Genomic DNA, 26,561 nt, shown 5'->3' with positions numbered 1-26,561 from the left:
TTCTGCATTCGAGACAATTAAAACTGTGCGTGTATTTAAATGTTCTGTTCAGTATGGTAGCCAGTAGCCCCACGTGGCTATCAAGCCTTTGTAATTTGTAACATGGCTTAATTTGGAAGACTGAGTACAAAAAAAAGAATGTAAAACCTCTCCTTTAAATACATTGATCACGTATTGAAATGATAATATTTTGGATATGTTAGGTTAGACAAATTTTACTATTAAATATTAATTTCACCTATTTCTTTTTTACCCTTTTTAAAAAAGCTGGCTACCAGAAACTAAAGTTACATGTGGAGCTCACGTCATATTTGCATTGGACAGCGCTGCCATAGAATCTATACAGTTTGTTTCCAGCCCAGCACCCGATTCACTCTTTCACTCAAGGCCTGATAAAAATGGATTGTGTTGAAATAATATTTACTGTCTTCATATTCTGTGAATAATACTTCCTTCTTTTCAACCCAGCCTTCTCGTATTCTTAACTTTTAGCAAAAGTGATGAATGTATTAACATTTTTTTCATTCTGCAAATTTAGCATCCTTGATTTTTCTTTCCTGGGTTGTTTCTCTGTATTGACTTTTCATCCTTAAGAGAATTAGCGGGTACTCTCTTTTTTCAACTCTATGTTTATTGCTGGCACCATTGCAGACGTCCCCAAGCTCCCCTCCTTGGCTCACCTCCACCGGGCCCTCCACCCCCATCACTGGCTTAATGGCTCTGCCTGTTTGCTCACCAGTCTTCGGAGATAAGGGTCTCAGAATGTGGGCTTTGATCTGCAGGTTTGAGTTCTTTTTTTTTTTTTAATCTACTTGTTTGAGTTTGTAAATCTGCTACTTTGAACGTGGGCAGTGATCCCCAGGAAGGTGTTTTTTTTTTCTTTTAAAATAAATCTTGAGTTACCAGTTGGAAGACATTACATGAGGCACCATGCTCTTCTTTAGGGAAGTAAAGGTTATTGGACACTAAAGATGACCAAATGAGCAACAAGATGTAGTCTTCAGAAACTTATTTTTCCTATCCGGCCTGTTAATTCCTTTTAAAAGCGTTTGAAGCTTTAGTGAATTTTTACATGAACTTCACAGCCTTGTGCTGAATCCATCACCTCCCTGCCTCCTTCAGAGGAATTTGAGTCTGGCCTTTTCATTGGCCATTTGGTGTCCTCTCTGCTCAGGGCTGCATGGAGCCTTTTCTGTTCCTTAAGACCAGGATGTGGGATTCTGCAGGCCAGACATCACTAACCCGTTTGAGAACAGTGAGTGCAGAGAGTCAGAAGGTTTTATTTTGGTTCATTGGAGTGTCTGTGACTGGGGAGCTGAAATATGAAATAAACCAGCTCTGGAGACATCGAGGAAGAGATTAGACGAGTGGTTGGGTAGTGACACAGACATGATTCATGCGCTATCTGCTGATGCCGAAACTTTCCAAATACTTGCAGTGCACTGATAGTGCGTTTCTTTAATGCTAAATATAGCTACCACTTAACAGCTAATCGTCAGGCTTATTGTCTGTTACCCTCAAATGCTAAGGTCAACCTGTCCTTCTATGTTTGTAGATATAAAAATATGTATGTGTGGTAGAAGCTGGGAAGTAAAATACATCAAATTAAGTGTACATCTATAAAACTTGGTTAGCTTAAACTTTTAAACTAATTGTAAAAAGCATTTGAGCTATTTACACTTTATTATTTTCTCTTGGTAAAGAGTCACAGAACTTAGATCTGAAAAAAGAAGAAAACCTTTTAGAGATCATCTGTCTCAAGTTTTTTTGTCTTTTCATGTTGCAGATTAGTAAACTGGGCTTAAGGAAAGTAAACACCCTTTTTTTAGTCTCCATGACTAATGGAGACCATAGGAAGTTAAACCACAGTTTGCATCTCTTGACATTTACGTTTAGTGTTCTCTCTGCCTGCATTTGATGTTTCTTACCCAGAAAGTTTCAGGTAGATTGAGACATCTAAGAATTCAGTGTTTTTAATTTCAAAGATACACCACTTGCCTCTGTGACCTGGAATACTTCATTTATAAAATAGTAGGTCTTGATTAGATGATTCCTAAGATTCTTTGGCTCACACAAATTATAGCACAGAATTATTTCTTTTTTCTTCGAATGTGGACAGTGTTATTAGCTCAAATACATATTTTCCAACCTTTTAAAAAGCCACTTCTACTTCAAGTTTACATTAAGTAACATTCAGAATCCAGATGAAACCAAGGAGAAAAGAAATATTGTGAGATTTCATTGCTGGGGCAGGGGCAAGGGGCACATGGGTACCTGCGGTGTGACTCACCAGCTCAGATGTGTCTCCATCTAGGTCAGCAGGCGGGCTCCAGGAGGAAGGGTGAGGTTGAGGCCCAGCTGTGAGGCTTTGAGACTTGATAATAGGAGTCCTGCTCTATTGTTCCTTCCCTGGCAGTATTTGTCTCGCCTGTTTGCAAGGCCTGTAAGTAGGCCAGGTGAGCCACTGAAGGTTTGCCTTGGGGGTTGATAGGAAAGTTGATAAGAACTCCCTTCCCGTTAGAACGGTAGGCAGGAAGGTCCATCTTCCTGACTGCAGTGTCAGATTAGCGTGTGCTCTCCTTACCATTCTCTTCAGTTTCTCTGCCGTGCTGAACCTGTTCAGCTTGATGTGGAGAGCCAACTGTACGTGCTCTTGAGGAGCTAAAGGTAGACTGAAGCTGCCTTTCTGCTGTCCAAAGAAGGATAGTGTTGAACCTAACATAAACACGTGATGTAATTGCTAAAGTGAATTTCTCGTTTACTGCAGCAGAATTCAGAGAAGAGGGCTGCCCACGCTACGTAATGGACCATGTAGACGGGCTTGGTGAAGAGAAGCCACATTTTGGGGAAGTGTGATCTAGGTTCCATAAGCCAGCCTTGTCCTATTCACTTGGCTGAGACTGGCCACCTCTCTCTTGCCTTAGTTTCGACTATAGCTTATAGAAGCCTTTTTTAGCTCCTCGATAGCATGTGCAGTTAGTCTTAGGTATCTCTGGGTTCTACCTCTGTGGAATTAACTAACCATAGATGGAAAATATTTTTTTAAATTCTATATTATTGCTGCTGGTTTGTACTGTCTATAGGCCTAGGAGAGTTGTCTGTACTGAACATGCACAGACCTTCTTCTTGTCATTATTTCGTAAACAATATAGGTAACAACTACTTCCATAGCACTCTGTATTAGATATTATAAATAATCTAGAGATGATTTAAAGTATACAGGAGGATGTGTGTAGATTGTATGCAAATACCACACCATGTTATATACAGGACTTTTGTATCTTTGATTTTGGTATCTGCCAGGGCCCATGAACCAATCCCCTATGGACACTGAGGGACAACTGTATGTTATTTACCCTCCTTCTGTAACTCTTACTATTGCTGAGGTGGATCAGCCAACTAAGTTGCAGAGCCGGTGCAAATGCACTGAGGAACGAAGGCAAAGGTGGCAAATTATTTCTTTCTTCAAGAAATAATTGATGCAGTGAAAGAATGTGGCTGATAGTCTTATACAGGGAAATGCTGGTTGTTAGTCCCTGGCTGACACTGAAACAAAGCAGAATTAACCAAAGGACAGTGCTACACAGTGGAGATAACAGCAGAGGTCCCTGTGTATAATTAGTGCAGCGTGAGTATGTTCTTATTTCACATGTTAACTCGGGCAACATCAAGTTCATGATCCAGAAAGGAAATAAACTCCTAAGTGTGGCAAGTTCATTGCCTTTCACCTCAGCTCAAGACGGGACACCATGTGGCCCTGTGTTTGTATACTCTTGCCATGACAATTCCTCCTGTCAAAAATGATTCTCTCCAGAAGTTTGGTATGTACATTCTTGGCCCATCATTCAAAACGGAAGGAGATAGAATTTGTTAACTAGCATTTTTGAAGATACTATTTGGCATATGAAAGAGAAATTAACAACCCCCTATAAGTGCTGACACTATTTATGTACTTTTAATGATAATAAGAATACATGATTTTATGAACTGTAAAAGCTTTCTTCCCGATCTGATTATCTCACCATGGAAGATTATTTTTCAGAGTTTGACATTGCAGAGTAGTAGAAACAAGTGACAAAGAGATGTTCACACCAGTTCTTTGTGAAATCACCTGGAACCTAAGTCTTGGTTCTGCCTTGAATGTTGTTGGATTTGCAATAAGAAATCCTTCCCCAGTTTTTGAGAAAAATTGTCCAAAATATCTTGTTTAGGTGGTCATTCCGTATCTTTCCCCTCATTTTGTTTTGTTTATTATTACAATGCTTAGAAGGAGACATGGCCAAAGATCCCCTCTTCATTTTCTTTAAGCTCAGTGAACCTTTCTCCTGAAACTCTTCTCGGCCTATGTAAGGGGGAGAGCATTGCTCCTTACTCCTAAGTAGGAGGTGGTAGAGGAATTGCCCACTTAGGATTAGGTGGTGCCTCACCTATTTCCTTGTCGGTTTTTTGTCTATTAGTAACACTTTTTTTCTGTCCCCTAACAGTGTTAAAAATCAAAAGAAAAAAGCTGCTATCCCAGGCCAATCTACCTAAAATTTGTATTTTTCTGCATAGGAATCTTATTTCTATGGAAAGTTTTCTTAATTTGTATTGGCATTTTAATGCCAATACAAAGTCACTGGTTTCAAGAATAAACTTTCTTTTTTTCTTCTTTTGAGCTCCAAAATAGGAGTTTGTAGATATGGTATGTACTCCTTTAGCAGGAGAGTAATTACTCTCCTATCACATGTGGCCACGGTTCAGATGCTGGTTTAATAAGATTAATCATACTGCTTTTAGTACTGGAGAAGTGCTGTCGTGTTGTCAAAGTATGCTTTAATGTTCAGTGAAAACAAAGCCTGTTGAGGTATGAGTGGATGTGGGTTTCGGTTTTTTTTGCACTTCTCAACCGGTCAGGTAAATGGAATTCTGCAGGCTCCAGGGGAAAAAGGGAAATTTTTATTTGTTTAGACATTACTCTGGCATCTAGTTTAAGTTAAAATTTTGGGAAAAGCTATTCTCTTCTCATTGCAAGTTTGTTTTATTAAAAGTGCCTCTAATCTTTTTGCAAAGCAGAGTTCACAACAATAGAACATGGCTAGTTAAAACCTTCTGATAATTCATCTGCCCACTGCAAAATATTTCATTAGATGTTACAAATAACTCCATGTCTCCTTTGGCCACTGCAGAATAAACTAGAGCGTGCACTTTTGTAACTGTGCATTGTGTATACCCAGCATGCACAAATGCATCTTGAGGACTTAGAATAAACTTGATTTTCTGGAAGTCCTCCTTGGCTGGGTGCTGTGTTTGACTGTGAAAGGGACATACATGTTTCTTTGAGCAGCTGCTTGATTAAAAGCTTAGCCCCGGTCTTTCAGGGTGAGGTAGAATTGGCTAGGACTCAAGTGTACGTGATTGCATTTCATCTACTTGCTATCTCAGCAGATGGATCTATTTAATTGAATATTTGCAGTTTGTCCTTCATTGATGACTAAGTACACCAATGACTGTAGATTCCATTGACCAGAAAGAGTTAATGATGCTTTTAACTAGATAGTTATGTTTCCCATAGTAGTTTTAAGATTTATGGATCAAATAAGCAAGTGAGAGTTTTCAGCACTATTTCAGATTTTGGAGGTTGTCCCAATAGCCTGGTCCAAGGAAAATGAAGCCATTTATCTTTCCAGGGGTTTCCATGCCCTCTCAACACCTATGTGTTAATGGGATAAATAAGAGTGGTTTTCGCTGCTTTGGAAACCTGTGGACTGTCAAATGGAGGAGGAAACAGGAAAGGGTGCTGCTTCCACTGTCTACCAGGTTTTATTGTGGAAACTGTTCGCCAGATAATTGGGTTTAATTTGTAGCAGAGGAGAAGATTTGTATTGTAAACAAGAAAGTTCTTTGAAGATAAATGGAGCAGTCTCTGTTGCAAGGATGCTAGAGAAAGCCTTGATTTTTTTTTTTAATGGCCTGGAGTGGTATGGCATTTTTCTTTTTCTTTTTTCCATCCTCTTTTCACCCTTTTGCTAGACTACAAAGTGTTAGTGAGGCTGGAAGGTGATAATTAGTAGTCTTCACCTGTTTTTTTTTTTCAGACCAGCTAATTAAAATGCAAAAAAAAACTTGCACTTTTTTTTTCTCAAAGACAAACATACCTCTTTTGACAGCTGCCTTTCTGCCTTCTGCACTCTTTCCTGTTACTCTGTTTTACTGATTCCCTCTTTAAACAACTGGGGAGAACTGATATGCTTATTTGTAACACCTAAGCATTGGAGGAATGAGTCCTACTTGTAAATGCATGGTTGGTACCAATATTTTATCAGTGTTATAGCATACATATTATAGTCCTATTAACTCATTTAGTCAGTTCAAGTTTTTTGCATTGGGCTTTTCCTTATTTGGTGTTGTGTCATTTTTAAGTCCTTAGGTCTTGGTGCTCCGAAAGGTTTCTGTGTCGCGATGCGTACCAGTTCGGCAGTTTCTGTGTTGATGTGCCCGCCATCTCTCATTCCAGACTTTGCTGTCACACCGACCATCAACTAATTTTTCAGCATTTCAGACACAGTATCTGTAGGTACTGAGCATGAAGTGTTGTGGATTTAGGTTCGTTTTCTTAGTTGTCTTGCTCCAGATAATGCATTATTATTGATGAACTTTGATTTTATAGTCTAAAAACGGTGCTAGATTTTTATGAGGCATATTATAATAAATACATTAAATACTACGTTCTACTTTTGCCTATTTTTAATTGTCAGACTTGTGGGGTTTTCAAGTTTTACTATTTTCAAGATTTTTATCATCTAAGAAAGTATCTCAGAATTGGAAACGAATGTTTAGTTTTATGTGTGCATGCACGTGTTTTCTAATCAGTGCTTTACTGGGTTGCCTCTTGGTGCATAATTTTGATTTTTGTGCTTATATCCAAAGTAATCTTGACTAAAACACTTATGTAACCAGATATGCTGTAAGAAATAGTCTCTTGCTACCCATGATATAATTAATACAATTAGAGATGCTAAATCAAAATTATAAATTATTTTAAGGACTCGAATGTGATTTTTTTAAATGTTGCTATCTCTGATACTTACCATTAATGTAGGAAAATAGCTTTAAAAAGAATAGCTTGATTAAGCCAGAAACAAGAATCCATGAAATGGCGCAGATGCTCTGAGCCACAGAAAACAGATGAGTAGTCGCTCATCCTGTGGACTGCCTCACTGTTAAGTAGTTACATGTATGTGATTTTTTAAAAAATCATATCTATACATTTATAACTGTGGATAATTTCTATAGATAGTGTTTTTTCAATCTCAGATGAAAATGTAAGTGCAAACCACCTGTCTAAGAGAAAGAAAAATCCCTGGTTAATTGATGCCCATAAGATAGATGTAACAGTTTCTTACCCCACATATGCTAATGGGAACTGACTGCTGGCAGGAAGTAAGATTTTTCAAGAATCTCACACTCAAAATCTCAGAGCAGAAAGCTTGTGACTAAGCCCTGTGAATGAAGTAATATCTTGAGGATACTATTTAAGAGAATGTATTCTACTCATTTTTCATCTCTTAAAAGTTCTGGTTATTGCTTTTATATTATAATAAATCTTCAATTTAGGAATCCACATAGTGGAAGGTTTTTTCTTTGTTTTGTTTTCCCCAGTTTAAATAAGTTATGTAGGACTAAGTTAACCAGGAACCCATTTGTATTCAAAGTTTATTTTAAAACAACTTTATAAAATGTAGTAGGATACTTTTGCTGTTTTAACACCATTAATGAATGTGAATATAGTTTTATGTAAAGACTATGCATTGACCAGGGTGAATAATTTTCTAAATTTGAATTTTCATTTTTCATCAAAGAGTTCTGTGACATGGGCCATGCTCCTAAAGTTAGAGAGAGCAAAAAAGGTTTACTGAATAACTGATATAAATTTCTCTGTTGTGAGATTGAACTTTTCTTTTCAGATGGGAGAGCAAATAATTTTAAACTTTAAATGTATCTAATTGATGGGTTCTGTTTGATGACTTCACTGTATTTCTTCGAAAAGCCTCTTTTGAAAGGAATAGAAGGAATTTGCAAGTAGTCCAGAACTCTCTAAAGTTCATGCTTAATTACTTCATTCAGATTTTTTTGATTGGCATGTGATTCCCTATGCTGTGTTCTGAAATTTCCAAAATCACAACATCTTGATAGAGTCTGCTCTATTTTTGAATTGTTTTAAATAGTAACTTTAAAATTTGCATTAATTGGAAAGTACCTTGTCATAACATTTGCTTTGTGTCATGAAAGGTTATCTATATTTGGAAGTAACATTTTGGCAAAAGGAAAATTACGGAATATTTATGAACTTTCTCTCTCACAAATTCATAGGTTATTAGAACAGGATGGAACTCCAGAGCTTTGCAACCACAGCCTTCTCAGTTTACAGGTGAAGGAAACGAGGTCCAGAGAGATTGAATGACTTGCCCAAGGACGCACATCTGAAGCGTAGTATAAGAAGGATTGTAACCCTGGACTCCTGGCTCCAGGTCAAGTATTTGTTGCCATGGAAAATCCTCTCCAATAAATGTAATATAACTTTTCAAAAAATCACAGTGTGAGCCGGGAAGGGAGTGAACTTTCTTTGAGTATACTTCATTATGGTGAGTTAGTTTTTGCATATATATTTGTTTAGGTAGTTAGTTTTTTCCTATTGAAGTATGTTTAATTCAATATGTTAACTACAAGGATGAGAGTGATTTCACTTGGATGAAGATACATTTACTTATTCTCATGACCTAATTTTAGGACTATTGCTACTTGATAACACCTTCGTAAGATAAGGGGAAGATACGGATACGGTGTAAAACACTTAGCATAAATTCTTGGATCACTTTATAGTTTTTAAAAGTATGTTTAAAGAAAGTTGAAAATTAAATATTATCTGTAAATGGCCCTTGATTTCAAGATATCAACAGTTATAATCTCTGCTTTCATGTAACCAGATTTTATAATATGGAACAAATACCTGTGCACTTTTAATTAATTTTGTTTTGGTTAACTTCTTTACTGGCAAATATTTTGGAAACCTTTTAATGAATATGGTAAATATTTTCATGTTCATTGTATTTGGTACCAACAGAATCAAAAGAAACTATTGGTAATATTATTTATAGTCTTCCTTCATTACAAATCAGTTTCAGTAACCAAAATCAATAATATAGCTGATTGGAACTGATTTTTTTCTTGGAAAGATGGACAGAATAATGTCACAGCCACTTGGCATCAAGAGGATACTGCAAGAACATCATGCCACTGGCCACAGCTGGTAGAGTTTTCTGGAAAAAGTGTTGTTCCAAGTTTTCCTGGGCCATTGGTATTCTCAATGTGTAGCCCATTTTCATACTACAGAGCCAAAAATATTTTTTAAAACAATAAAGATTTATCATTTGGGCTTATGGCACTGACTTGCATTACTTCATTTATTTTTAAATGGCTATTTCCTGAGTACTCCCCTACTATACATACCCACTATTAAGTAACTAGTGAAAACAGGGTTTTCTTTCCAGGCAAATCAAGTTTTGATGATTATAATCAGCTCTGCTGTATGTATTATATATTGTACATGACTTCAAATTTGTGCTCTGATTTTTTTTTTATAATCAAGATCAGTTTCAGTTGCAATGTTAAGGATTATTAGGTATTTAACATTGCTCACTATATACTAATAACCTATTTTTATATACTTTATTTTTCTCCTAATTTCCATCTCAGTTTCCTAGATAAGTAATTTGGGGCCATTACCCCTACCCTTTGCCACCTTGCCCACAAATATAAGCCAAATAAATAAGGCCTCTAATTATTAATTCACTCTAAACCCCAGGATAAGTTTGAAGATTTTCTGTATTTAATTTACGTTGAATGTCTAAACTCTTGATTTTAAAAGGCAAGGGAATAGTTTGCATGTTCATGTAAAACAAAATAATCTACTCTGTAATTGCTCTTCCGCAAGGTTCCACCTACTGTCACTCACTGTGAGATTCTCAGTGTGGAAGTGGGCCTCTCGTCCTGCAAAGGGTCCACAGCCGTGACTGCAGGCCTGCATATATGGGACCGGAAGGCAAGGGTATTGGTTCGTGGTATTGTCCTCTGTGTTTCTAGAGAAATAGGAAGACATGTTGGTAGAAATGAAAAGGGCAGAGAAAAACTGAAACAGCTGTACAGGTGGCTAATTTTGGCTTTGGTAAGATTTTCATAATGGCTCAAGTAGGAGGTCTTTGTAGCATGAAGTCATTATTTTACTTTTGTATATTTGGAATCCTTCTCAAGCAGTCAGGGAAATGAGAAACCCTTTCATGTTTAAGATGGACTTTGGTAAACTATTATATGCTTCATTCTACACAATTTAGTTTCCTGGAGTCCAGGAAAGTTTATTCTTGTAATTCAATCAGTTCTTTCTCTTCTGAAAACTCTGAATCCCAAGAACTGCTCTTTCAGGCAAACGTAACATTTTACTCAAGTTAATATGTGCCTAGGTATTAAAATGGGTGAGATTAAATTCCCAAATGTGTTAGGGTGTATTTGTTTATAAATCACAGGTGTGGTCAGAGTCAAGTCTCCAGATGCCTTTTGGAGGCATATAAGTTAACAGGGTTCTGTTCAAGAAATGCATACAGGTGCAGATGACTTTGAAAGGCAGGAAAATTTACCACTGCCTTTATCATGGCTTGATGAAAATTAAGTTATGTGTGGCCAGGAGGGTCACATAAATAGCTACAAGGGTCATATGACATAGCTAGGCAGGTCCGGGGTATGTGTGTGGTTTAAAATTGTGTGTGTAATATGGTAAGTTCTGGAATACTTTGGGGAAAAAAGTTTAGATATAAAATAAAACCTTAAGTAGAAAGCCAACTACTAAGGTATTCTAGATACCATGTAATTGGAAAGTGACTTAAAAGATCAACATATATGTCTTTAATCAGAAACACACGTAAGACGAGGTTATATATTGATGAGTTGACAAAAGTGTTATGACCAGAGGCTGTCAGGATACTCTGCTTCTCTCCTAGGAGCAATAGTTACATATTTTCACTAAGTCGGTGTTTAAAGTGACTTTATAGAACATAACTATCATGAGTAATGAGATTCAACTTTAATTTTTTTCTCTTTTCAAAAATTGAGTTCTATGTGCATTTCTGCATTTTTTTTGTTTTTTATTATTATTTTTAAATTATTTTATTGTTGTTCAATTATAGTAGTCTGCATTTACTCCCCACCACTTGTGCATTTCTTCTTAACGTTGTATTATGACCACTTTCCTGTGCCATTAAATATTCCTCAATATCTTTTAAATTGTATGTGGCAGTACAGTATACAAATGGGCTTTCAAGTCCTTTTAGTCCTGGCTGCATGGTTCAGTTGGTTGGATGGTTGGAGCATCATAGGTACACCAAAAGGTTGCAGGTTTGATTCCCGGTCGGGTCAAGTACAGGAAGCAACTGATGGATGTTTCTCTCTCATGTTGATATTTCTCTCTCTTACCCACTTCCTCTCTCTAAAATCAATTTTTAAAAAAGCAAAACAAACAAAAAAAACATATCCTTGGGTGACGATTAGAAAAAAAAGTCCTTTTATAGAACACATACTAGCACCCACCCAGCTTTTTTGCTACTACAAGCAGTTCTGGAATAAACATCCTTGTAGTGTTATCTTTATTACATCCATGATTATTTCCTTAGGATAAGTTTTGTGCAAATGAAGTTTTTGGAACAGGATATGTAAATTCAGACTTGCTGTTTGCAAGATTCCTTTGTGATCTTTCTATGTTCTTTTCTGGATAAGAGGAAATTAACAAAAAAAATGCCATTTATATCGAGTTTTGAAAACCTTTATAGGAGTATAAGAAAATTACAAGTAATTTTTATCTCATTTCTGTGGCCATTTATAGTAAATTTGTTTTAATGTGTTTAAGTTGCAGGGCAGGGTACTTTAGATACGGAGAGAATTGCAGATTAGATAAGAATACACTTGCAGAAGCTTCTAGGATATTTCATTACTATCCCTCTTTTTTATTGATAAGGTTGGAGATGGTTTGAAGGTGTTATTGTGAATTTGTTTTTCTTTAAAGAACAAAACTGCATAGGTTTATTTTCTTTCGAATATTATAACCCATTGGTATAGAGGGGAACCTAAACTGTCCACTTCCATTTCCAGTGCCTCTTTGGTTTCTTTTTTCTAGCTTTGTTTTAAATAGCTAAATTCAGGAAACACCAATTACACATCTGTTCCCTGTGGAGGCAGATGCAGAAGTGAAGGGGTACTGTTCCTTTCCATCCAGCAAGTCAGAGCGGGTTCCCTACACAGACCCTGATTAATGCCTCTGGAGATATCTAGGCAGAATGCATTGGAAATACACAGGTTGGAGAAAATGCTACTTTCTGCTGTGAGATTTGGCAGCTGAAAGAGGTGGCATGTGTGCTAGACATTGAAAGATGACTTATGCTCATGGGAAAAATTATCTAATGCTATGAATTTGCATACTTGTACTACACTGGCAAATTTTTAATTTTGCATATGATCTTTCTTGAGTAGGGAGCGTGCCTAGCTTATCATTTATTTTAAGCATTGCTGCTCCAAGAGAGCAAATGTTGGTTTATGCTATTTCATTCTTATTTACAAAGTACATTGTGACATTTCATAGTTTGTACATTTCTAAATAACCTTTTTTGTTTGCTTCTGCAGTGTCTTGATGATCATAAATTATTGAATACACAATATTAGATTGTGTCAATATATTTGAATTTGTTAGCATTCTTCTGTGATTCGATCATTTTGGATTTGTTCTACTTTTTGATTAATATGGATAATGCCAAATGAACAAGTTAATGCTTCCATCTTTTTCTTTGTATTTCTTATAGAATATTTTTAGAGCATATTGGAACTGCTTTATTGCTTTTGTTGTGTGTTTCATATTGTTTTCCAAAAATGTATTGCTAATTAACGACATTTCCTACAATGGTTACTCCACAATCATGTGTTATATGTATTGAAAACAACAAAAAGAATCCTGCTTTCTTAACATTCATAAAATAGCATTTCAAGGCTTCTTTAATTTATATATCTTTGATTGCTAGCAAGGATCAATCTTTTTCTAATTGTATTTACTTTTGGAATTTTGTGTTATGTTAAAACATTGCTTATAGTTTTACCCAAATACTTGCCTAAAAGTGTTTTCTTTGCCACAATTAAAGACATTTAATACTTTATGGCATTACTCCAAGTTAAATATGTATTTATGTATATAAAATTTAAAACCTATAACTTGAACCTTTAAAGACCTGATACTGTAGAGGGAATAGCACCTTATATTAATGGCTCCTACTCGGATTCAAACACTTTAAAGAATAAAAATGTGTCTGAACCACCTTCATAATGACCTGTGAAAGAAGCATAAAGCATAATTCCCAAATGCATAATTCCCAAATAGCTGATTTTCTCACGTTGGAAGGCACCCATTGATTCACAGCAGTACTGCTTATGCTTCTCATTAATTCACGCATCCCTCTTCTGTTTCATTATTATTGTGCCTCATATGTGTACCTCATGTGCACCTTAATTACAACACATTGCACTTTTTTTATCACTTCTGTGTTCCCACTTCTGGACACTTCCTAGGGAGGGGAAAACCCATAGTCAGATTGTCTTTTTTCTTTCTTTTTTTTAAATTCCTCCTGCCTAACACATAGCAGTGCAGTCACGCCTAAGTTTGTTGGTTCATTCAGCAAGCATTTATTGGATGTCTGAGTGCTGCCCTAAGCTTTATTAGGCATGGAGTATATAACGGTGAAAAAGCCCTGGTCCCTGATGTCTGGCCAGATCCTTTACAGGGGGGAAATCATGGGTCCCTGAGTAACTGATAGAGTGTGAAGTCTGATTTTAGACCTAAGAATGGTCCTTAGTCACTAAAATATACGAGTTGAGACACCTTATTAAAGCAGCAATGATCAAGAATTATTGGAAAAATATATAGAATAACATGCTATAAACTTTTTAAAGGTTGTTTTCCTAGACTTGATAGATTTTTAGCTAAGCTGGCATGACCAGCTGTAAGCCCCACCCTCATTCATGAAAGACTTTAAGGCCTACAAATGCTTTATTTAGAGCTTGCAGAGACCTTAGAAATTGTCTATTTAAAACTCCTTTGTACAGTTGAGGAAGCTGAACTTCAAAGCAGTTGTCACTTTCCCCAGGCTAGCTGAGGTTTTTCTTTGAAAAGAAAAGATTTCAAAAACGTGGAAGGATATAGTTCTTCATAAATATGATGAAGAACTTTATACACCTCTTTGCATATCTGAGCCTAAGAGTTTTTAGTCAGATGTGAGCATCACTCAGATTCGCTTCCATGAGGGCTGAGAGGGCACGTACTGCTGGCCTTGGGAGCAATCTGTGCTCACACACCGCCCTGTGTCTCTGCATCCTCTGTGTAGCTCCAAAAATGCTTCATGGCCCTGGAAACTGTGACGTTTAGACATGTGTATATTCACTGCTTTTTAAAAAGAGACATTTAAATTTACTTTTTGGGTCAATTATGGTCCTCTTTGTGACAAAGACATGTTTTTGAGTGTTAGTTTTTTGGTATAGTGTTTAATTGTAAAGGAATGAAATAGAATATGTCAAGGAAATTGTGTTAATTGTGCAACTCGCTGGCAGTAGTAGTGTTTTTTGCAGTGTTGTATCTGACTTTTATGATCAAGTGTTTCATTGTTTTTAAGAACAATGCAGTGTTTTCTTTTCTTTTTTACTTTGCTTGGACTTCAAAAAGATAAAGACATAATTATTTTAATACCACCAGACAAAGCTAACAGAGTGGCCTCCATATGGGATTAGAATGGTGTAAAGAGGCAGAAAGAAACCTTTGAAACTCTGTTACCTAGTCATTCAATTCTAAAAACTTGGCATTCTCATCCTATTACGTGGCAATTCTTTTTGTTAAGGTGAGGAGGGCTCAGGGGCAAGAAACTCTACTTGGCATCTTCTAACTTAGACTTTGTTGTGTGTGTTTTTTTTTTTTAATCTGAGTCAGAGGTTTTGATTCCTGAGCACTTTTTATAGGAGTGTTTGATTTCCTGGAAATGCCAAATTTTGCAAGTATATCTATTTTTTTTTCCTCAAGAAGAGGGTTCCTAGATCATCAGCTGTGTTCTCAAAGTGGTTCTTGAACAAAACGAGGATGAGAACCGTTACTTCAGACCTTGACGCAGTGCCTGCTAGACTGTTGTAACTTAATGGAATGACAAACAACTTTATTATCATTATCCTTTTGAACAAGTCTTTCAGAGTGACAGAAGTGACAGTTCAGTGTTACCTATATTTGTAATTTGCCCAATAATATGAAAAATATTTAAATTCATTTGTTGTCTTTGGAAAGAGCATATAACTTAGATGTAGGGGGATGGCTTAAATATAGGGCCCTAGGCTTGACTATGGACGGATTCCACTTAGTTGTTAAGATTTCTTTTTAATTAACATCTTTCACTGGTAAGGGGGATGGATGTGAAAATTTAAATGACTCTTTTTCCTATAATTTTGTTCATTCTGTAGGATTAGAAATAAGTTTGTTATGTTAGTGTGAATGCATGTATTTAAAAGTATAGAGAATTCAGAGTTCTTTCAGTATGCAATGTATTAGTCAGTCCCTGCTAACATGTGATTAGATACTACCCTGGAATGTGGATTTTGTTTTGCTTTGGTTTTTTTCAGAGATATGGTCTCTACCAAAATAATATTATATATTAGGATTTTCCACTGGTAGTTTCTGTAAAGTTTTTATGAATTTCATGCTTTTTTGGTAGTTTTTTTTCATCTTCTGATCAATATTTTATTCCTATTGTTTGAAATGGGGACTTTGGAGGAATTTTGAGAATTGGACTGAGCACAGTTTAATGACACTGGGCTTGCGACTGGTGACGGCCACCATCTGCGTGTCGCAGCTCTTCCTCCAACTCCCTTGTGTTTTGTTTTATAATATTCATTTCAGACCTTACCCAAAAGCAGCCTTAACAAAAACCACCAAGATTAGACCACGACTAGCACTAAGTGTTGTTGTTTTGTCGTTGTCAATACTTTCTCTGACTTTCTCACAGTCTCTCCCGGACCTTGGAGATAAAGGAGTAATGTTGGCTGAGAAAACCAGACATTGTAGAACCACTTGGAAATGAGGTGTTAGACTGTATTTGAAGGCGGGGTCTGTAAAGAGGTAATTAAGTCAGTGTCGTCATCAGGGTGGGTCCTAATCCAGTGTGACCTGAGTAAGGCCAGAGGGACATTGACTTGCCCAAGGGAAACCCCTGTGAGGAGACGGGGGCAGGGAGACATGGCCATATCTACAGGCCCAGGGGAAGACCAACCTTGATCTCAGACTTCCAGTCTCCAGAGTCATCAGAAAATAAATTTCTGCTGTTTAAGCCACCCAGTCTGTGGGGCTATGTTATGGCTGCCCTGAGTGAACTAATATAGGGATCTGGGTTTAAAGAGTAATTAAAATAGCTCAGTCAATGCAATGAAAATGTATAAATCTATCATTTCAAGTTTCTTTGGAAAAAAGGTTTTTATTAATGTCTCCTCCCCATAATCCTTTTCAGGATGCCCTAAAACCATTGATATTTTGTTTCTCGATTATCCAAAGGCCGCTCCTTCAAATAGGAGACCAGTAGGTTTTCTTTAAAGTGCATTTTTCTGTGAGGCTTCAGGAAACGTATACTTTAAAAAATAATATGAGATAATCGTTAGTGTTAATTGCTTCATCCTTGTCAAAATATTGTTTTATTCTCTTTGATGGTAAGAGAAATTAATGAGGTGGTTCTTTTTCCCCCACCACTTTACAAAAACATTGAAAAAATTGTGAAATGTTTGCTAGACAGACGGAAGGACAAAGTCTGCTGGCCAGCTGAATGAAGGGGAATTAAACCAAATTCGTTACAGAGTAGGTGAAAGGTATTTAAGTGCCAGGGGATGCTTTTCGTTTTCTTTCTGTTTCTCAGAGTAATTTGTGAACAGTTGGGGGAAATGAGGGAAAGCAGATGAAGTACAGTTTTATCACTTTTGCTCTTAATTTTGGTTTAAGATTCCTAATGTGAATTTCTAGTAGGAAAAAAAATCTCTTTGAAATCATTTAGGTACACAGAAACCTTCACTCTTATTTCTTCTTTTGGTTTCATATCAGAGTATATCTTGATCCTTTCATTTTTACAACTTTGTCCTGGAAAATATGAGAACATCAGCCTATACAATTAAATGTAAAATCAATGTAAACTGCCCAAAGGACTAACATATTGGGTATTAGCTTGTATAGACAAATGCTTTTTCAGTCCCCTTGTGACTCTACCTCTATTGAATTTAGAAATTTAAGGCTCGATCTTTATTATCTCAGTGTTATAGTTGTAGGCAGAGAGAAAAGGAATAAAAGGACTTTTTTTTTCTTCCCCAAACCAGATAGATCCATGTTGCATTAGAAATATTATACAGAATTCCGGGTACTTTTAGGCCATGACAGCTATAACATTCTACAGTACAATAAAACAAAATTTGTCTTTTGCCCTGAAGTTACATTTTAGCTTTCATTAAATTCTTATCTACCATAAGATTGGAAGGAGAAAAGCATTTGTAGCATTTCCAAGCATTTCTTCTACTTAAATGCAGTAGAAGATGCTGTAAATGGCATACAGAGGGCTTACTTTTGAATTTTGTAGGAGAATGAGAACTGTACTCTTGGGGAAGGAGGTTGTCAGTAGCACCAAAGGAGATGTATGTGGATGCTACTTGGGTGGAAGCCATTAGGCCTCAGTGTGGTCAAGTGAGTTACATCGCTAGTCGGTGGCACGGCCTCAGGAAGATGATTCGGTCATTTCTGGCCTTCAGTTGGTCCGTGGGAGTAAATGTGGAAGAAATGGATGAAATGTTTGGTTCTTTCCTTTAACGGGCTTCAGAGTTATTGCCTGGTACATAAATCCATAAGTCAGTTTACACCACACATTTGCCATTCTTCTTCAAGTTGGTTTAGATGTTGAGATCATTATAATATGCCAGTATTTAAAAGCATTCTGAATTCAAAGTGGCTCTTTCAACATGCAGTATATTAGTTAACCTGTGCTAAAAGAAAACAATTACTGATACGTGGGAAGGAGTCCACAGAGTTCTGTTTTTGTGTAGCTTCGTTTTGTTTATAAATTAAAAATTAGTGCTTATATTCAAAAAGGAAAGGAACAGCCAGACGAATTGATCTCCAGGAACCTTACAGCTATGGCGTTCAATAATTTTTGAAGCATGCTAACTACACTCTGGTTTCTCATCCCTGAAACCTCAAAGATTTACTAAAATGATGTACTCAGATAGTTTAGTTCATAAAAGCAGTTTACGGTGGTATTGAAGATCTTCTGCCTGCCAGCTGTGGATGTGAAGTGTGGAGAGCCCCATTAGGATGGAGTCGGCTGTCTTGTTCCCAGCTGTGTTTCTGGCACCTTCCTTATGCCTTTAGGTGGTGTGTGCCCACTCAGGGTCTGTTTCTGAACGTACCTCTTAGAGGAATAAGTCCTAGTAAGAGTACTAATCATATTTTCAGCTAATCTTACTTCCTCTAATCTTTTCTCTTTAAAAAAAAAGGGTTATAGGTACAATATAACCAAATAGGAAATCAATAAATTAGATATAACCATCTGTTTAGAAAAGATGATGAAACCTGAACAAAATTGCAGCTGAAATTGTTTTAAGCTGTTTAAATAATTTGAGGATATTCAAAGTATGGCTCTACAGGTGGTCAATTTATATGCATCTTTTTGGGGGAAAAGAGCTTGTGAACAATTTGATATTCCTATATAGAGAGAGACAATAACCATTTTAAATTTCCTTACATCTAGGAAATGTTATCAACTATAATAATGGCTAAAATGTGAAGATTATGCAATATTAATGTGAAGAAATATATAGAATTGGTTATACGTTCTAATTGTGACCTAATATTATTGTTTGATTTTTCTGTGGCAATTATCACCTGGAAGGACTTTCATTGTGGTCCAACTCCTTTATTTGAGGCCCTAAAATCTTTTTTTCCTGAGTTATGAGTTCATGGTGTCCTAATCTGGCTTAGAGTCAAAGAAGTTGGTTTCACAGGTAGGCCTTTAAGCAGGTTGTTTCTAGCTGTTCTTCATTATAAAACAGTCTTCTGAAGGGTAGCTTTGAATGGCAAGTGAAGGGAACATACTTTTCATCTGTTGCCGTGCTCCTTTCTCTTTTCTATTCTAGGTATGTTCAGTTATGAGAAAGAACAGAGGAATAAAACCAAGGCATAGGCATGTAGGTTTTTATTAGTTTACAGAGCCCTTTTAGAATGGTTACTTAGTGAATTATAATAATCTATGTATTAATAATTTGAAAGTCAGTTTTGCCTTCCTTTTGATTTTGCACTGCAGTCTTTACTGACACCTAGCACAAACTGGTGCTTCTTCTCAGGGTGCACAGCATCTGCTTCCACTCCTTTTTCACTTCCACGTCTTTGCTTCATTGTTACCTTCCACTAAGTACAGACAGCCCCCAGTTTAGAAACACTGGACTTGCTGAGCAGGTGGCTGCCAGGGAACACTGCTCAAGCAGTCCCATAGAGAGCCCTTCCCCACCACTGGAGGGTCTGCTGGTGCTGGAAACCTTACTCCCCTCTCTGTGTGGTGGGAGAAACCCGGCTCACCAGGCCCTCTAGGACAGACCTACACCTGGACGAGGGCTCAGCCCCACCCTCAGTGCCTGCCTACCTTCGGGTGCACGAGACGGGAGGCGGTGTTGTGAGCTTCCTGGCGCTGTTAATTCACTATGCCCTAGGTTAGAAAGAGTCAGGAGATGTTCCCGTGATTTTCAATTTAGTTTGGAAAAATTGTGGTTCAAGTGTCAGATTTATAAATTAACTTTCAAATGCATTTGCACGTTTGGGGCTTCTTAGATATGTCTTATTTCTGATACTAGATTCTCAGTCTCATTGTGTGAGGACAGTTGCTTAAAAAGTGCTTCTAGTGATTTCTTTTTATATACTGAAAAAATGTAGTTTGGTTGGGGGGTACCCCACCAAAAAATAAGGAAAAAATTATACTTTAATCTGTTGTGAAACAGTCTCATTTCTTTAACCCGTTTTTGTCAATTTAGCATTATAAATTAGATGCCTCATTCCCATTAAACCTTATTAATCAAGGTAGTGTATAATTTTCTCTGATTTACTGTCTGGTTTAATATGTTTGGCAGAGAGTCATCTTTCCATCCTGACAGACCGAGTCTATGCATTCTGCTCTCTCCGAGCGGGGGAGAAGGCGGGAGGAGAAACAGCGGGATCCGGGTGATCTGCAGCCGGGATTCACCTGCCCTCCCATGTAACTCTGCTGTGATTTCATTGTCCCATGGCTCCCACGATGGGAGTTTGGCCGGCATTATTTTTTGTTTTCTTACTGTTTTTAAGATTGCAGCAGATAGGGAAAATATTTTAGCAGAAGATGATGACAATGAAGCTGTTTTGCCAAACTTTTAAAAATGTAGCAAAGTTATATCAGAAGAATATGGATTAAGATACTGAGGCATTTTTTTCCGTCTTAACCCTGTGTAATAAAAGGATTGGATGAAGAGGGCCCCAGGAGTTGGGGCCCTACATTGAAAATCACGGGAACGTCTCCTGGCTCTTTCTAACCTAGGGCATAGTGAATTAACAGCACCAGGAAGCTCACAACATCGCCTCCCGTAGGCAGGCAGGCACTGAGGGTAACGGGGGAGCCCTCGTCCTGGTGTAAGTTTGTCCAGCGAGTTGAAATGGTGTCCTTGTAAGGGAGAGCATGACACCAGCGATGCCCAGACTCTGTGGTGTGTTTGTGTGGGCATGCCAACATACATAGAGGGCATCTGAAAATGCCCTGGCATGTGAGAAAGTGAGAGGATGCTTTTAGCACTTTGCCCGGGTTCCTGTTGCTGCTGGAACATGTGCTTTTACTTTCTTCAGACAGGCTCGTGGTGTTTACATCCTTCCCTCTCTGTCCCTCGCCTGGAATGGGGAGAATGGAGTTATGCTTTACCATGCTTCTCTTCACGCAGATGCACGGCCCTTTGTGTGCTTTGCATCAAACTCATCTTTCATCCTGTCTTTTGTATCTTTTGCAAGGAAATTGATCTCATAAAGAATGCTATCAAATTCATCAACTGGCAAAAGATATCATTTCCAAGTATAAGGAAGGGACATAAAAAGGATGCAGTCGTAAGCTTGACTGTTTCAACAGAGCTGCTTAGCAGAAAATATGAAATTTGCCTGCATGCCATTAAATCACTCTGGGCATAACTAGCCAAAGAATTTCACAATGTGGATAACCTCCAGCCCTCCGACTGTATGCAAAGTGGGAGGCTTGAATAAGAGCATTGTGCTAGAAATCCTTACGCTGGAGGGAGACTAAGAAGCCCAATCTCACTGGTTATTTTGGACTTTCAAATGCTGTCTAAGAGAAAAGAACTCATTATGACTCAGTTCCGTTAATTAGACGTAAATTACCATCTTTTGTCTGATACAAATGAAGGTGAAGGGAACTCTGCAAGACCAGAGGATACAGAAATTCTAATGAGATGAGAGCATTGGCTGGGAAAGGACTGAATACAAGGAGCCATTCAACCGGAGGCAAGCCCCGAGTGCGGCTTGTGTATGAGCAAAAAGCAAAAACATACATTTGTAATTGTCTGGATTCACATACTATTGAGAACTGTGGTCAGTGTCTCCACAGAGCTCAGAGGGTCCTCATTTTGACAGGATGTGAGGCTGACCCAGGGAATTTGTGCTTCTTTCCTGATTACACGCTGAAGATTTTTGTTGTGTACACAGCCTGTTCTCAGTGGGAGATGAAAGGCCTCAAAAGTGGTTGAATGATAAGTAAATGGACCTTTCACTTAAAAACTAAGGGCTAATAAATAAAGGAAGTTAGCAAAGTTTGACCAGTAGACTTAAGGAATTAAACAGAAGTGGAGGGATTGTTTAAGCATAACAAGAACTGAGGAACTGCGGAATTCTGATGTTGGAAGGGACTATGCGGTAATTCTGGAATTGGGAAGGGACTTCATTAGGCTAAGAAAATAGTAACCTCATTAATTCCTTCTTTAGAAATGTATAAACACGTTTTATGAATTGCATCAACTTCTCAATTGCAAACCAGGTTGTTCCAGAGTAAATTTAGCCTTATTGTGAAAGCTGAACTTCTCCCTTGTGTTAGGCAGAAATTAACATGGTCTCAGAGGTCCTATAGTCTGGTCACTAAAAGTCATTAGTTTCTAAAACAAGTTTATAATGGAGTGGTGAGCATACTTCTAGGTAGATAACATTTCTGTTTCCCTTTGAGAAGATGAGTGCACCAGGAGTTCGTAATCTGTGTCCTATGGCATTTACTATCATATAATACTGAAGTAATTAATCAGTTCATTCATTCAGCACATTAAGTATGTATTATGTCCCAAACACAGTGTTATGTGCTAAGAATTCAAGGATTATTGTGACCCCAGTGCTGGGAAAGGGGAAAGAGTATAGGACCCAGAAGAAAATCCCCTGAGAATTTTGACTTTGAGATGCCCACACACATGACACCTGTCAGTGCCAAACAGATCACTGAACCTAGGTTTTTGAGGAGGAGGTTATGTCTGAGCTAGTAGGTCCAGATCTAGAAGCCACCAGCAGGTTGTTTTTTAAAACCACATGATAGTGGGTGAAATCTTACCATGAGAGTGAGAAGAGCTGTGATGGGTGGATGATGCCCTAGAATTGTGATTTAATTGGCCGGTGGAAATTTAGGAGCGTGAGATGGAAAATTAAGTCTGTTCAACGAAGTGGGGTAGGGAACTGTCTTTTCTGAACATGTTTGAGTTGTTGGGTGAGCGTGTCTCAATACATGTGAGTGGTGTGTGGACGGAGAGGTGGGAGACTGCCAAGCAGAACTGAGAAGTATATTAAGATAAGGTCTGGGTGAGGGGGATGACCATTTTGAACAAGTTTATGGCCTGTGTAAAGAAAGAAGTTGGGAAAAAGGAGGGAGGTAGGGAGGGCTGGCGTGTTGGGCTGGGGTTGGGGGGAAAGGCAGAAAACTGTACTTGAACAACAATAAAAAAAAGAAGCTGGAAAAAAGAAAGTAGGGTTGGGGGTGTCCCACCTATACCTGTGGGTGAAGTCAGGTCAAAGACACAATTGCAACTGGAAGGCTGCAGTCCTGGAGTTGGGACTGCGTGTGGAGGTATTGGTTTTGCACAGAGACTGTTGGGGAATTGAATTTTGATCATGGCTGATGGCCTCCCATCTGTCCAAGAGAGATATGGTCCAGGGAGACAAAGTCACCTGTAGGCTGGGCCAGAGCCCAGTGAAGGTTCAGTATGGTCTCTGAGGAGATGGAAGAAAGGGGTGTAACAAGGACAACAACAACAAGTCATGGCAACTGTTACACAAATTAGGACTCAAGGAATGTATTAGAGGAGATGCGTAGCTGCGAGATTCTTGTCTAGAAACTCCTAGCTTTCTGCATCTGAATGTGAGATGGTGCTTTGCTATTGATTCCAGTTTTGAGTTTTTGCTGCATGAATGAGGTTGAAGGATCAGGATGAAATGGAACAAACAATTGTTTAACTGGCCAGAAAGCAAGTAAGGGTGGCTTGGGGCTTAGGCATGTTGACTGTGATGGGTGTGTGTGTGTGTGTGTGTGGTGTGTGTGACACCGCCCTGTTGCTTCTCAGTACCCTTCCTGCTCTGTGAAAGTGTTGAACAAGGCTTTCTTTCCCATGTGGCTTAGAGAAGCTGGATAAACAGGGAGATTCTCTGTCCATGTCTCAGATGTTTGGCAACAGATGAGGCCACAAAAAGCAACTCCTAAAATGTTGGTGATCCTAACTATCATTTGGTACTCTTGAGTATTCCAGCAAAAAAACAAAATAACAAAGAAATGATAACAAGTGAAACAAGAAAACCCCTTCCCTCTCCTGTTTGAGCTCAGTAACTTTTTTTTCCAGAACCTGCCGAAGGGTATCCTTAGAATTTGGTGTAAGGGATCGACTTTTGTCTTCAGTATTGCTTGTTAGTTTTCAGGTAGACATAAAGACAGTAGGCACTGCCTTTGAGTGATGCTTGTAAGAGCTCAGAGGCTAATAGGTGTACACAGAAATAAATAAATGTGATTTATTTATGTTGGTTGCTGGCACTGAGTCATGTACTGTTGACATTTGGTAATTTGAATTTGTCAGACAAAAATCTTCATGGTTGATTTGCTTACTGGCTGTCTAGGACAAGCTTCAGATTACATGTGAACCAAGCTGGAGACAGCGCTCTAAGCTTTGCAAAATTGCTCTCTGCTGAACTCTGCAAGGCAAATGGAGAACTAAACAAACTACAGTGTGTGCCGTCCCACCCCTATGTAAAAATGTGAATGTGATGAGTTGATCAAAGAGCCAACCTAGTGTGTTCTCCAGATTCTGACTTCAATAACAGTGATTGCCAACCCCGACTTTGTGATATCTGTGTCTATTTCCATTTGCCTCAAAGAAAAAAAAGAACATGGTTAATTCATTTGACTATAGTGCGTGTATGTATATTTTCAATCAACTTTTAAAACACAATCTACCTTTTAAGAATGAGATAGCATGTTGAAATGAAGGAGGGTGTGTGGGCTGGGGCAGGGGGAGTTGGTGAGTGAACCTTAGCCTGAAAAGAAGGAAAATCTGGGTTTTAGTGCTTATTCAGCAACTAACCAGCCTAGTCACCTTGTGCAAGTCACTTCCTCTGAGGCCTTAGCTTCCTCAGCAATAAAATGATCTTCAAGGTCTTTTTTTTTAGGTCTTCATAATTCATGATCTTTTAAATTATGTCTGAAAGATTTTTAAAACAGTTTTTTTCCCCTTATGTTTTCTACTCAGGTCAATGTGGCCCAGCTTTTTTTCTGGTATAACAGTATTTGTGCCTAAACTGTAGATTATCCAGGTTTCTGTTGTAACAAAGCCCATCCTTTTCAAATTCTTGGTCTTGTATGTACCCTGTGACTTTTGGCTGTTTGTCTATTCATTAGCACCCCAGCAGAGGTGGACAGGGACAATAAAATAATGAAATCTAGGCATGGCACTGCAGTAATCTTGGTCTGATGCTGAAAATGAGTTTCTTGGGGGATATTATCCTTAGTTACTTAGTTATACTCTCTGTGTCTCCAGGAGCTAATTGAGGGAATGACTCTGCAAACAGATCAACAGCAACAAACATGCTTTACCAGCCTTGCTGCCCCAGGAGGTCCACGGGCAGGAAGTTTAATATCAGCATTCTTTTCTGCATGGTTGGCATAAATTGTTACTTGCTTTCAGGCTGCTCACAAAGTATTTTTAGACCCCTTCAGTTTGGTTCACTGTAAAGAAAAAGAACAACAAACTCTACCCCCCTGGTCATTGACCAAGGTGGGGAAGAACTTTGGAGTTGGTGCAGCCCAGCCCTCTCTCCACCAGTGCTGAAAATATCCTCCTTCAGGTATGACCTGATGCTTTTGTCTTTGGGTATTCATTCTATTTTGCCTGTTTGTTTCATTTGTGTCTTAAATGATTTTTTTCAAAAAATTTTAAAGTATGTTTTCATTAGATTCAAGAAACTAAAGTTTAAGTACAAAGAAGAAAACAACCATTTAAGGAACAGCTGTATGGTCATAAAACAATATGTGTAAGGCATCATTTTATCATCTAATATAAAATATGATTAATGACAGGTTAAGAATTACTTTGTAAGTCTTTGAGTCACTAGTAAGAAGAAAATGTAAATTAATTTCTAGATGGGCGTGCCTATTAAAATCTTCAGTGTGACACAAAGACTTAATAGGAATTTAATCCACTGTGGCTGGTCTGCGTCAACTGGCATCGTGAAGTCTCTAGAGGATAATGCAAAGATGACTACGGGTATTGGTTGCCATTTTAAAAACGATTTAAAACCCTGAGGTGGCTGTGATCCTCATAATAATAAGTGTAAAGTGTTTGGATCATCATTTTGGTTTCAATAAGCTTGTTAGTCAGTAGGTCACAGCATAATTTTGGACTTGATTATGCTGTTTCAGGAGTTGATATGGAAAGGGTGTTATTCAAGAGATGACATGGAAGAAAATGGTAAACTCTTGTCTTTGTTCACCTGTTTATATTATGTATTTTGAACAAATGAAATACCTTGTTGTAAAATATTTCACCTTTGGCAAACATAATTCAGGTGTATTTCATTACCTAATGCTAAATTACATGTGAGTTTCAACAGCCACTAAGCCGACCACTTAAGCATGCTGACATGCTGATGCCTGTAGCACAGGAAATAATTAATTTTATAAATGCAGTGTAATCATTATCCAGGGAAGACTTTTGAACAATCCTGAAGCCAGATGGTATTTTCCCCATGAAGCATCATTACACATGATAGGTGAAATAATACAATTAATGGTATATTTTACTCATGGAGAAAATTTACTTTTGTAGGATGATCTATAAACTTAAAGATTTATAATATTGCAACTTATAAGACATCAAATAAAATGTTACAACTACTTTGTAAACAC

The 26,561-nt window shown here is 37.8% G+C and overlaps 1 protein-coding gene across 1 annotated transcript in view; it reads left to right on the top strand.

Annotated features, from left to right (window-relative positions):
• The window catches only part of CDH2 (cadherin 2), a 207,462-nt gene that overhangs the window by 62,504 nt on the left and 118,397 nt on the right, over positions 1-26,561 (top strand). The gene's annotated exons all lie outside the window — the stretch shown is intronic.

Source organism: Phyllostomus hastatus, unplaced genomic scaffold, assembly GCF_019186645.2.
Source record: "Phyllostomus hastatus isolate PE091 unplaced genomic scaffold, TTU_PhHast_1.1 phas_contig_80, whole genome shotgun sequence".
In the NCBI taxonomy this organism is placed as follows: domain Eukaryota; kingdom Metazoa; phylum Chordata; class Mammalia; order Chiroptera; family Phyllostomidae; genus Phyllostomus; species Phyllostomus hastatus.
The sequence above is the reverse complement of the archived record's forward strand: the minus strand, read 5'-3'. Positions and strand labels throughout refer to the sequence as shown.